General features: G+C 40.2%; 1 pseudogene; it reads right to left on the reverse strand.

The window, feature by feature from the left end:
• Nucleotides 1–5,572: 5,572 nt before the first annotated feature.
• Nucleotides 5,573–6,147, reverse strand: LOC130852438 (transmembrane protein 242-like; annotated as a pseudogene).
• Nucleotides 6,148–12,385: the final 6,238 nt, after the last annotated feature.

Consider the following 12,385-nt stretch of genomic DNA (forward strand, 5'->3'; position numbering starts at 1 on the left):
TTCAAGTATAGTAGGGATAGTTTCACCAGATGAGGGTGGCAAGTTTAAGGTTCAAAGTACATAAAGTTCTCCAAATCTTCCCATATAGTTTACTCAGCTTGGGCTGACAAAAAAATACCATCTACTGAGTGGCTTAAGTCATAGGAATTTATTTCTCACACTTCTGGAGGTTTGGAAGTCCAAATCAAGGTGGTGACAGCTAATACACTTCCCAGGTGAGGGCTCTCTTCCTGGATTATAGACAGCTGCCTTCTCGATGTTGCCTTACATGGCAGAGAAAGAAGGGGAGGGGGGCAGCAGGGAGGGAAGGGGAGAGAGAAAGAGAGAGAGAGAGAGAGAGATTGCTCTCTGAGGGCACTAATACCATATTGAGGGCCTCACCTTCATGACCTCATCTAAACTTATTTACCACCCAAAGGCCCCATCTCCGAATACCTTCACATTAGGGAGTTAGAGCTTAAACACAGGACTTTTAGGGAAACACAGTTCAGTCCAGTCATCATACATCCTCAGTATAATTCTCAAAGCCCAATTACTTCCCAATCACTGTCCTAATTTTCACATATGATACATGCTGAACATATGAATTCAAATGATGTTGTGATTTAGTAATTTACCAGATAAACATCCTTAACTGTTGTTAATTTCTGACTGCCTCTGGTTATTTGCATCCCTCCCTCAATATTCAAAACTTCAGGTGTAAGTGTCTGATTGGTTGAGCCTATGTTGCCATCACATGCCTTGGTTGTCTTCCATAGTGGGAATCAGGGCCCCAAATTCTTTACTTCTTGGGATCTCTCCTTACTAAATCAGAAGGATGTTCAGGTGCTGTGTAGCAAAAAATGCCAATTGTTTACTGTAACGATGTTCAGCTATTTTTCTTTGATTGTCTTACTATTTTAAATGCCACTGATAAATAGCAATGTTTCCACTTATTTCCTAGGATAGAGTCTCAGAAGTAAAGTTTTGGGGTCAAAGGTTGTATAAAAAATTGAGGATATGTGATATATGTCAAATTGCTTTTTCTTTAATTTTTATACCGATTTATTCTCACTCTAGCCATGTTTGAATGATCCTGTTTCACTGTGTCCTCACTCCCACTGACCTAAGATGTTTCCTTTCTGCCAACAGTCTATCATTCTTTCTTGAAAACATCACCTTTTTATCTCTTAAAGGAAACTTAGCATTTCCCTCATTCCTGTTTTGATTTCTCTGCTTTCTTCTCAAGTTCCTTAAGAATACATATGGTGAGAAATGCACACTCTCACTTCTGTAGTATTCCTGCCCAAAATGCACAACCTCAGTCTGATTATGAGAGAATGTCAAACCAAACCTAGATATTCTACAAGAGAATTGGCCTTCAAAAGTGTCAAGCTTATAAAAAAGCCAAAGACTCAGAGATTGTCCCAGACTAGAGGAGAGTAAGGAGACAGGACAACTAAATGCAAAGTGTGGTCCTCAAGTGGGTCCTGGACCAGAAGATGGCTATTAGTAGGAACATTGGTGAGATTTGAGTAGGGTCTCCAGATTAGCCAATAATATAATGTCACTATTCTTTCCTGAGTTTGAGAATTGCACTATGCTTATGTAAGATGGTAACATTAGAGGAAGCTGGGTGAAGGGTATATGGTACCTTTCCATACTATTATTGTGACTTTGATGTAAGTCTAAACAATGAAAATAAAAGTTAAATACTTCAGTATATAAATATGTTTATTTATAAAGTATCCTCTATGTACAATGTCGTGGAAAACAGCAATGGATGGAGATGCTGACTGGACTCAGTAGCAGGAAGGCTTTTCATTTCTAGATTTTCTCATAACTCTGTTTTACTCAAAGTCTTTGTTCATCCTTGTATGGTGGACTTGGCCATTGCTCTTAAACCTGTGTGCAAGGCTTACCTAACTGTCAGGGACCCTTATAAAATGCATCGGTAAAACTCTCCAGGCCAAAAGCACCGGCTTCCCTCTGGAGTCTTGCTCTGCTTTGCTTCTGCTTGTTTATTATGTTCTTTTCTGCAGCACACCTCCACCCCCCAGTCCCTCCCGCCTTAGGATGGCTCCTCAGTGTTTCCAAGAAAATGAATAGAAGTTCCTTATGAAGCATGTCTGACTTTTTGTTGCTGTTGGCTATTAACCTTTCCTCTGAAGAAATTAAACACACCTGGCATTGTGAGGGACTCTCATGCACTATATTTCCGACCTACCCTGTCCATTTGTTTCCGCAGTGCCTCAGGGATGTGGCTGCTTTCTCCTCTCTGCCTCCTGGCATGAACACAGACAGCCCTCGTGTGATCACGGTGCTTGCTGGCCCCTCTTGCCTCAGGAGAACACGCTCACTGATGAAAATTCTTGATGATACTTGTATGCCCCGGGACGTCATTATCACGGCAAGACAGCTGGTCAGGTTAGGGTTTGCTGTGTGCAGTTTACACAGTAGCTTTTCTACAGTGTGGCCCATGGGTCACCTGTATGAAAAGTTCTAGGAGGGCTTGTAGAAGTGCATATTCGTTTGGTTCCTGTCAGACCCACTGCTTTGTCACAATCACTGAAGTCACCAAGAAACCTCTGTGTGTCTCAACTGTCTTCATTCTTCTCTTATTCTTGCTTGAAAGTTTTTCTGAATGTGTAATTGAAAATAATTATAGTGTTTACTTAGAATTTGAAGAAAATATTTGATGGCAAGAATTTCTTGGAAGAGCTGTTTCTTTCCAAATCTGGAACTGTAATTGAGAGAGAGCCAGAAAGTTTGAGTCACAGTCTCTTGGTATGAAAGCAAAGAATCTGTACTTTTTAATAAGAATTTCATGTCTTTGTTATGTTTTGTCTTTAGCCACAACTGCTTCACTCTGTATTGACTTTTCTGGACTTCTTTTCACACCTGCATTTCATGGGAAGACTAGCTGATTCATTCTCTGAGAATCTCCTTTGAATCAGACACTGATACAAAGAAGAGTCGAGGTCCCTGCTTTCAAGAAATTAGCACTCTGAGGCAGGACACAGACAAGTAAATAGTCTCGTGTGCCACTGGAGGAGGGCTGTGGTGGAGGAGGTGCACAGGAGAGGTGCTAGCTCAGCCGGGGGGCGTGGGGCAGGGCTTCCTGCAAGGACCAGCTCCTGGGCAGGCAAGACTTGGGGGCAGCAAGTGTGTCTGTGGTTTCTGCTCTGTGTGTGTGCACATGCATGCTTCTCACTCTCTGTTAGTTTGATTTACGTCACCCATTTCTTCTCTGCTATTTTCAGCTCTACTAATTAAAATCCCATTTGTTTCTTACACCCCACCTCCTTTCACCCTCCTCCTTAATTTTTTTTAACTAAACAGTTCTGAGGAGCCAAATTGCTCATCTCCATTGGCCTTGTCCTGTCAGATTTCTCCAGGTCTCAACCACTTACTCCTTCTGTCTTGATTCCTTCCTCTACTCCCTTGTTCTTGCTGGACTTTGAATGAGCAAATGGATGTTTCCCTTCAGGATCTTCGCATTCCCACACCCTGTACAGTGGTCCCCGTCAGTGACTGAAAGTGCTAATCTTCGACCCTGAATGGCAATCAATGAGGAGGTATTTTTGATGCAAAACATGCACAATGATTTCTCTCCACTCCCCAGTGAGAGTTAGGAGCAGATGGTTTGCCACAACCCTCTCCTGCCACAGCTCTGCCCAACGTCAAGTTCTCCCAATTTGCTTGCGGCCTCATTGGGATGAGTGAGGGTTGCGATATGGCCAGCCCTCCAGAAAATGTTTAAAGACTTGTTCATAAAGTATCTGTCATACTCGTTGATCTCTGGGTTGAGTCTCTTAAAGCATTTAAGGTGATAGTCATTTTGGTTCATTTTGGGGTCCGTTGCTGCCTTCTTTAGGGTGTTCCTAGGCCAATGGCAAATTATCTTCTGATTGAACCTCCGAATACCTTCTTTCTCCTTTGGAAACCATACACATGTCAATTTCCTTTTCATTGTCTTCCTTGAGGTAGCTTTCAAGGTAGGGCAAGTGTAAGATATTGAAACATTAACTGTTTGGAAGAGGTTGAGCTAAGGAACGATTCAAAATGTGGTCCGGAGGGGTGCCTCAAGTGTGTGCTGGGCACCTGTATAAGACACTCTTCTAAACCACTTTACATCCTCTTCCTTCTTATCCAAGGTACAGTGACTAGCTTTATGCATTGTTCAGGAAGCTTCTCACAGGTGTCATCTGGTGGTACCTCCCTCACGTGCTGATATGTCATGCTTCCTGCCTGTAGTGCCAAGAGCTTGACCTCCACACAAGCTCTGGAGGTGGAGTTATCCTTGACCACTGGAGACAGAAGCTAATGGATAAAGTGCATCTGTCTCTCCTTTGTCTCCTGGGTGGACAGTTCTGACATTTCTTAAGGCTCCACAAAAGGTCACAGAAGGATCAAGCATGAGTCACCTGCAGCAGTGACAGACTCAGCAATGCATCTTTATATTGTTCTTTCCTCTTTCTCTGTTTCACTCTCTTTGGTCCCTCACTGCTGTTCCCTGGACCATATTCCCCAAATAAGCGACCTGTGCTCAAGACGTTATATCAAGTTCTGCTTTCAGGGGTAGCTCAGACGGTGACATCATGAACAATTTTAGCGCATATGCTTTTTTTTTTTTTTTTTAAATTTCAAATGTACTTTATTAAACTGATTGCTAATTAGGGCCTAAGAAATTACAAAGAAAATACACGATATTCAACCAGAGGGTATTTTTCTAGACATATTGACAATATTAAAAGTACTTTTCTTAAAAAAATTTTTTAATTTACCTGAGACTCAATACTCAGGTATCTTTCTGGTTAAAAATATTTGTTAAGATAGGTGATAATTGGACTATTTTTGTATTGACAACAGATAAAACTATAAACTGTCTGTCAGTGTTTAGGGACCCAGAACCAACTTGTCAAAAAAGTACATTCTATACCCATGATGTCATTATTATTTTCTCATGATTATCCTTTCAGGTTATCATAATCTGTCACTGGCTTCTTGTCTAAGAATTTACAGGACCTTAAGGTGAGGTTGTCAGGTAAATAACTAGCACATACAAATGAAAGACTGTGTTCAGGACAACAGAGCCACGTGCACTGCCTGATGGACAGGATTCACCTATGAACCCATCACACAGGAGCAAGTCCTCCAAGTTCTGACACCACATACTGACAGGAATGGCTGTTGAAACTTATTTAATCAGACACATTGGGGGACTACTGCTGTTAGGAGTCTGTTTATAAAACTTTTTCCATTATATGTTATAATTTTTTTTTCAGGTAAAAAAAACTTGGTTTCAACTATTATGGTCATAAAAGTATTTTTCCTGGGATTTCCTCCACATAGAGAAGGTATCCATATAATTATTTTTATTTTTATTTATTTTTTAAGCTCTTTATTGGAAATAACTGCTTTACACTCTTGTACCAGCTTTTGAGGTACACCGAAGTGAATCAGCTGTATTTATACATGTAATTATTTTTAAATAGTCTTCCTAACTTTGGGAGAACTTTGCCTCCCTCCAACTCATCCCCCCCACCTCATATGAACATAACCAAATCCGTTGTAAAGTACAGCACACAGAAATGACTGTCGGCTCCTATGAGGACACTGAATGCCATCCATCCCATAGGTTCAGTCAACAATCTGCATGTGTTCCCTTTCCTGCTGTGGCATCTCCAAAGCCAGCCTTTCCCATAACAATCGTTCAGGACTTCATCCACCACGCTCATCTCATTTAGATTTCAATGCTTCCTCCCACTCAACAGCCGATTCAGAGTTCTTGGGAATTGCTGGAAATATTGATTGCATTTTACTTCGGAAGTCTTTCATACTGTGAACTCCTAAAGCTTTCCAGACTGCGAAGCTGATCACACCAACCCCACACCAGGCATACAGTGAGCCCCACCCCAGGGCTCGCAAGGCAAGGGAAGACCCGCTCTGTGGTAAGGCAGCTGTGGGCACACTTCCCTAATTGAACCATTCAGGACTTTTCTTTTTAGCCAATGATAATGTTGTAAAAAATCCAGCTAGCATTCCGGCTGCAGCAACAGTACCAAGGAAAATTCCACCTTTAACCAGGAAAAGCCGGTCATCGGTGGACGCCGTAGCCTCCCGCCGAGAGGACGGCTCTGCAGTCACACCGGCCTCTGTCTCCATGCTCATAAGCCTCCACTACTCGCGCACATGCTTAATAAAGTCACATTTCTCCCTTTTTTCACTTTAGGAAATTTGGGGGCCGTAATTGAATCACCGGGAACGTATTATTCTATTTTTTTTGTTTCTCCCTCTTTTTCACATATTTCTTCTTTCTGGTATTCAACAAATATTCATTGAACACTTACTATGGGCTAAGCATTATTCTATGATTTTGGGGCACATCAATGAATAAAACAAAGATCCCTGCCTTTGTGAAGCTTACATTCTAGTGAAGAGAAAGAGGTGATAAACAGTAAGTAAATCACTATGTGATAAGTAAATCGCAAAGTCTGTCAGAAGTCGATAAAAGCTCTGAGAGAAATGAAAGTTAAAAGTGGGTAAAAGGGAATCAAGCATACCAGGAGTTGATGGGGGTTACAAATATAAATAGGATGATTGAAGTTGGTTTATAGAGAAGATGACAGTTGATTAAAGACTTAAGGAAGAGGAGGAAGTTATCTACACAGATAATGGGAGGAAGAACTTTCCATCAGAGGCAACTGCTGTGCTAGGGCTCTCAGGCTGGAACAGGCATGCCATATTCAAGGAACAGCAGGAGTGAACTTCTTTTCTCCAGGCTCTTTTGCTTTTTGCTGTTGGCTACTCGCCTTAAGGCAGGCGTGAGCTTCACACACCAGGAGTTTCTCTGTCTGATTATTCATAGCTCCTGCTCAGTTTCCCACAACCTTCTAATTCCTTTATAGTGTTCTCCCTGTCTTCCTCTTATTCCTCTGCACTCCTAGGAATATCTTGCCATTTCTTCAGAGGTAATCTCACTTGTATGTATCATTCCTCTCATAAGGACGGAGCAACCATTTGTTTTCATTCTGTAAGATGAGAAGGAGAAGGAATATTCCAATTTTGCAAAAGAGGCTTAAACACAGGAAACTTGTGATTGACCCAAGTGAGGGAACTTCCAGTCTCATGCACAATGGATATTCATAGTTTGATTGTACAAAAATAAAACCTCACATTTATTAGGATGGCTACTGTTAAAACCCAAAAAACAAAAAGCCAGAAAACAGGCATTGTCAAGGATGTGGAGAAATTGGAATCCTTATGCGCTGTTGCTGGGAATTGAAATGGTGCAGCTGCTGTGAAAGCACAATATGATGATTCCTTAATAAATTGTAAATAGAATTACCATATAATCCAGCAATTCCACCTCTGAGCATATACCCAGAAGAATTGAAAGCAGGGTCTTGAAGAGGTATTTGTATATCCATGTTTATAGCAGCTTTATTCACAATAGCCAAAAGGTGGAAGTAACTCAAATGTTTATCAGTGGCGAATGAACAAACAAGATGTGGTATATACATATGATGGAAGGTTATTTAGCCTTAAAAAGGAAGGAGATGCTGATATATGCTTCAACATGGATGAACTAAGTGAAACAAGACAAATACTGTATGATTACACTTATATGAGATACCTAGAGTAGTCAAACTCCTAGACACAGAAAGTGGGAGGGTGGTTGCCACGGGAGGGGAGAATGGAGAATTGTTTAATGAGTATAGAGGTTCAGTTTTGAAAGATGAAGAGTTCTGGAGATTGGTTGTCCAAGAATGTGAATGTATACAACTACTGAACTGTATATCTAAAAATGGTTAAGATGGTGAATTTTATGCTATGTATATTTTATCACAATGAGAAAAGTCTAATATGACAGGAAGTTTTCAAAAGGCTTTGATAACAAGTTTATGGATGATACTTTGAGAATCATTAGACTGGAGGAATTACCCATATCCATAATCTTGTCACCAGGTTGCTAGTCCAGAATCTTCATGGTTTTGAGGGTCTGTCTGGTCACTCTGGAACTCTGCCAGTGAGTGTAAAACAGGGGAAGAGGGAAGAAAAATCAATCCCAGGCTTAGGTGATCTGCTTGAGTCTTGGGGTACCTTATCGGCCAATAACCTATATCTATGGAGGGATTCACAGGTTTAGCTGTTTCCTTGTCTTGAACTCCTCTGAGGGGCATATGGACCCCAAAGACGGTCCAGGGACTGACTCTCAGGGCTGATTATCTCCAAATTGGAAGATGTAATAATCACACTAGCAGAGGCTGGGCTCTTGTTAACAATTTTGACTCTACATCCTAGAAACAGACAGAACAATTGGCACTTTCGACTAGTCAGAATAGTTGTGCAGTGTTTATAACAAGATAAACAAAGCTGTCACTTATGGCTATGCAGTTTGTGCACTGCTCAAAAGTGCAGCTGAGGAGTGATTGAGGGGCTGAAATTTAGCTCACACTATTTAAAAAAAAATTTTTTTATTGCAGTATAGCTCACTATCCATCAAAACGTGTGCCCTGTTGCAAGTTTCCGTCTGACTAGAAGAAGGGGTAATCTCTTCTTTGTCCCAAATGGCATCTGTTTGCCAAGACCTATATGAGGGCCTACATCTTCCTCGAGGGGACCTTTTTAAATTCATCTGCCCAAAGGGCTATCCTTTTAAAACTTTGTACAGGCATCTTATAGACTAGCATTGGCTCTTTCCAAAAGCAGGCTGTCAAATTAAGTGATTTGGCCAAAATTCAATTCACACTAAAAATCCAAAAGTATTTTCCAGAACTTGGGCAGGGGTTGGAAGGTGGGCAGAGGGAAGAAGGCAGGTTTAGAGATAATGGTTGAGAGAGTTGGTATAGAAGGAGGAGGAGGGCAGAGTGGCCATCATAGTAATGCTGTACCTCATTGACATACCCTGTCATGAGCATGGCCTCATTCTCAGGTCATTACGATGATGTCACATGCACTGAGCTTTATAGTGAAAGCAAAAAGTCTTTGAGATGCTCACACATATGGATAGACATTTTTTTATCAATCTCTTTATACCAAGGCTTCCTAACTGAGTCCTCTGGGCATTTCCTGAACCTCCTCAAATTGTACCCAATTTAGAGAGCATGCAGTTATGTGCGTGATACTGTGGGGGACGTTCATAACTTTAATTGAATTCTCAAAAGGATTTGAGACCCAAAATGGGTTAAAACCCAGAATACATAAAAAGCCTGGCCCCTTCCCTCTGAGTCTCTGCAGTTCAGGCACTTGTTACACATCTGCCTGTATCCCAGCATTCCCCATGGCTCCCACAGACCAAACACACTTTTAGCTCGTAAGAACTCCAGTTCACACTAGTTAAGTGGGTGTGCAGAGTGATTTTTTTTCCCTTTTTACTATATTGGTCTTCAAAAGTTTTTACTTACATTTTCCATCCCCCACCCCCTGCCAAAAAATTTGAAAAGCTATTTACAACCTCACATCTAAAAATGGATGTGTAAAACATTTAAAATCAAGTTTAAATAGTTGCAAAATATGTATTGTCTGGCATATTGTTTATGCTTTAAATGTATTTCCATCAAAACTTTGGAGTCTCACATTTAGCCCATTCAGTTGATTCAGACGTCCAACATATAATTTAATTAGCAAAGTTAGTCCTTGCAGTTGAAACTTTTAGCCAAATCAAAGTTATTTTCTGCCAGAAAAATAGTAGACTTTCTTTTTTAAACACTCAAGTCAATATATGATCACACTCCTGTGATAAACTTCAAAGTTCTGAATAAAAACTATTAGGTTGGCAAGTTTATAGGAATAAAGAGGTAAGCAGTGGGGAGAAGGGGAGAGAGAGAGAGAGAGAGAAGAAATTTGCTAGGGTTAAAAAAAGGTTTAGGTCCCATCACTAGTCCTTCCTGCTACTCTCTGATCTCTTTGCTTTCCTCCTGATGGAGATACCCTCAGAGGCATTTTGAATTTGTGCCCTGGTTTGCTTTCCAGGTGGTTTTACACCCTGGGGCAATTTACCACAGCAAGAATTAAGTGTGGGGGAAAAGTGTTTTTTGATTTTTTTTTTTTGTCAAGTCGGAGACGGGTCATTGTGAAAAGGGAAGAAAGAAAATGAAAACCATCAGAAGGAGAAGCATTCTCAAGCAGATCAGTTTAAAAAAAAATTTTATTTTGAAGTAATTTTAGATTATAAGGAGTAGCAAAAATAGTCCAGAGAATTTCCACATACCCCTCCCCCAGCTTCTGATAATGTTAACGTCTCACGCAACCATGGTATATTTATTGAAGCTAAGAAATTAACGTTGATTCGGACTTCACAGATTTGTGTGTATTTTACCAATTTCCCCACTAATGTCTTTTTTTCTGTTTCAGGATAACGTTACATTTACAGTTGACCCTTGAACAACACATGTATGTGTATGAGGTTAATCTGCCTGTAATTTACAGTCGACCTTCCACATCCCCGGTTCCTCCAAAACCTTGGATTCAACCGACTGTAGACTGTGTGGTACTGTAGTACTTACTGTTGAAAAATACCTGTGTACGGATGGAACTTTGCAGTTTAAACCTGCCTCGTTCAAGGGTCAACTGTAGTTCTTATGTCTTCTTAAACTCTTCAGTCTGTGCCCATGTCTTGATCTTTCCTTTTCTTTCATGACCTTGACACATTTTTTAAATTAAATTAAATTAAATTTTATTTTATAGCAGGTCCTTGTTGGTTATCTATTTTAAGTATTTATAGCATTGTGTGCATGTCAATCCCAAACTCCTGATCTATCCCTCCCCACATCCTTCCCCGCTGGTAACCATAGGTTTGTTCTCTAAGTCTGTGAGTCTGTTTCTGCTTTTTAAATAGGTTCATTTGTATTTTTTTTTTTTTTTAGATATCGCATATAAGCGATATCATATGATATTTGTCTTTCTATGTCTGATTTACTTCACTTAGTATGATAATCTCCAGGTCCTTCCATGGTCCTGCAAATTTCATTCTTTTTAATGGCTGAGTAATATTCCATTGTATATATGCACCACATCTTTATCCATTCATCTGTAGATGGACATTTAGGTTGCTTCTGTGTCTTGGCTATTGTAAATAGTGCTGCAATGAACATTGGGTTGCATGCATACTTCTGGACCATGTTTTTCTCTGGATATATGCCCCAGAAGTGGGATTGCTGGAGCATATGGTAGCTTTATTTTTAGTTTTTTAAGGAATCTCCATACTGTTTGTACCAATTTACATTCCTACCAACAGTGTAGGAGGGTTCCCTTCTCTCCACACCCTCTCCAGCATTTGTCATTTGTAGATTTTTTTGATGATGGCCATTCTGACTGGTGTGAGGTGATATCTTGTGCTTTTGATTTGCATTTCTCTAATAATTAGCGATGTTGAGCATCTTTTCATGTGCCTCTTGGCCATTGGTAGGTCTTCTTTGGAGAAATGTCTGTTGAGGTTTTCTGCCCATTTTTTGATTGGGTTGTTTTTTTTTTAAGGTATTGAGCTGCATGAGCTGTTTGTAAATTTAGGAGACTAATCCCTTGTTGGTCGCATCATTTGCAAATATTTTCTCCCATTCTGTGGGTTGTATTCTCATTTTGTTTGTGGTTTCCTTTGCTGTGCAAAAGCTTTTGAGTTTAATTAGGCCCCATTTGTTTATTTTTGTTTTTATTTCCGTCACTCTGGAAGACAGATCGAAAAAGATATTGCTGTGATTTATAGACTTAACACTTTTGAGGAGTGCTTGTCAGGTATTTTGTATATTCATCTGAGTCTGTCTGATGTTTTCTCATGAGTAGACTGGGGTCATGCATTTTTAAGGAGAACACCCCAGAGGTGAAGTGCTTTCATTATATCAGATTAGGGATGTGTGACAGGACTGGTGCTGTAAACGCTGATCACTTGGGTAAGTGGTGTGTGCTGGGTTTCTGCACCATAAAGTTATGGTTTCTCTCTTTCCATCTTCTGTTTGATAGAGGAGAGTCGCTAAGTCCAGCCCACACTCAAGGGGAGAGGAATGAAGCTCCACCTCCTGGAGGGAGGAGTCTCAGAGAATACGGATAAGTGTTAAAACCATCACAGTAATTAGTAAGTATTTTGGGGGAGGCTATTCAACAATCTTGTTTAACTTTAAAGTTTGCCTACTAATTTTAGCATTTGTCAGTGGATTGTATCTTCAGGAATTATTATGGTGGCATTCTAATGATGATTTTCTGTTTCACTCATTCTTTCTTGGCTTCACTCATAGCCAAGCAACTATATAAGGAAAATTGTCTCCTCTCCATTTATTGATTTATTCAATCATTTGTTTATATCACTACAGATTCATTGATGCTTATTTTATTCTTTGGGTTATAAACCAATATTTATTTTGTTGATCAATTTTTTCTAGCCTTGGACATTGGGAACTCTTTAGGGTTA

The sequence above is a fragment of the Hippopotamus amphibius genome, chromosome 4 (assembly GCF_030028045.1).
Source record: "Hippopotamus amphibius kiboko isolate mHipAmp2 chromosome 4, mHipAmp2.hap2, whole genome shotgun sequence".
Lineage (NCBI taxonomy): Eukaryota > Metazoa > Chordata > Mammalia > Artiodactyla > Hippopotamidae > Hippopotamus > Hippopotamus amphibius.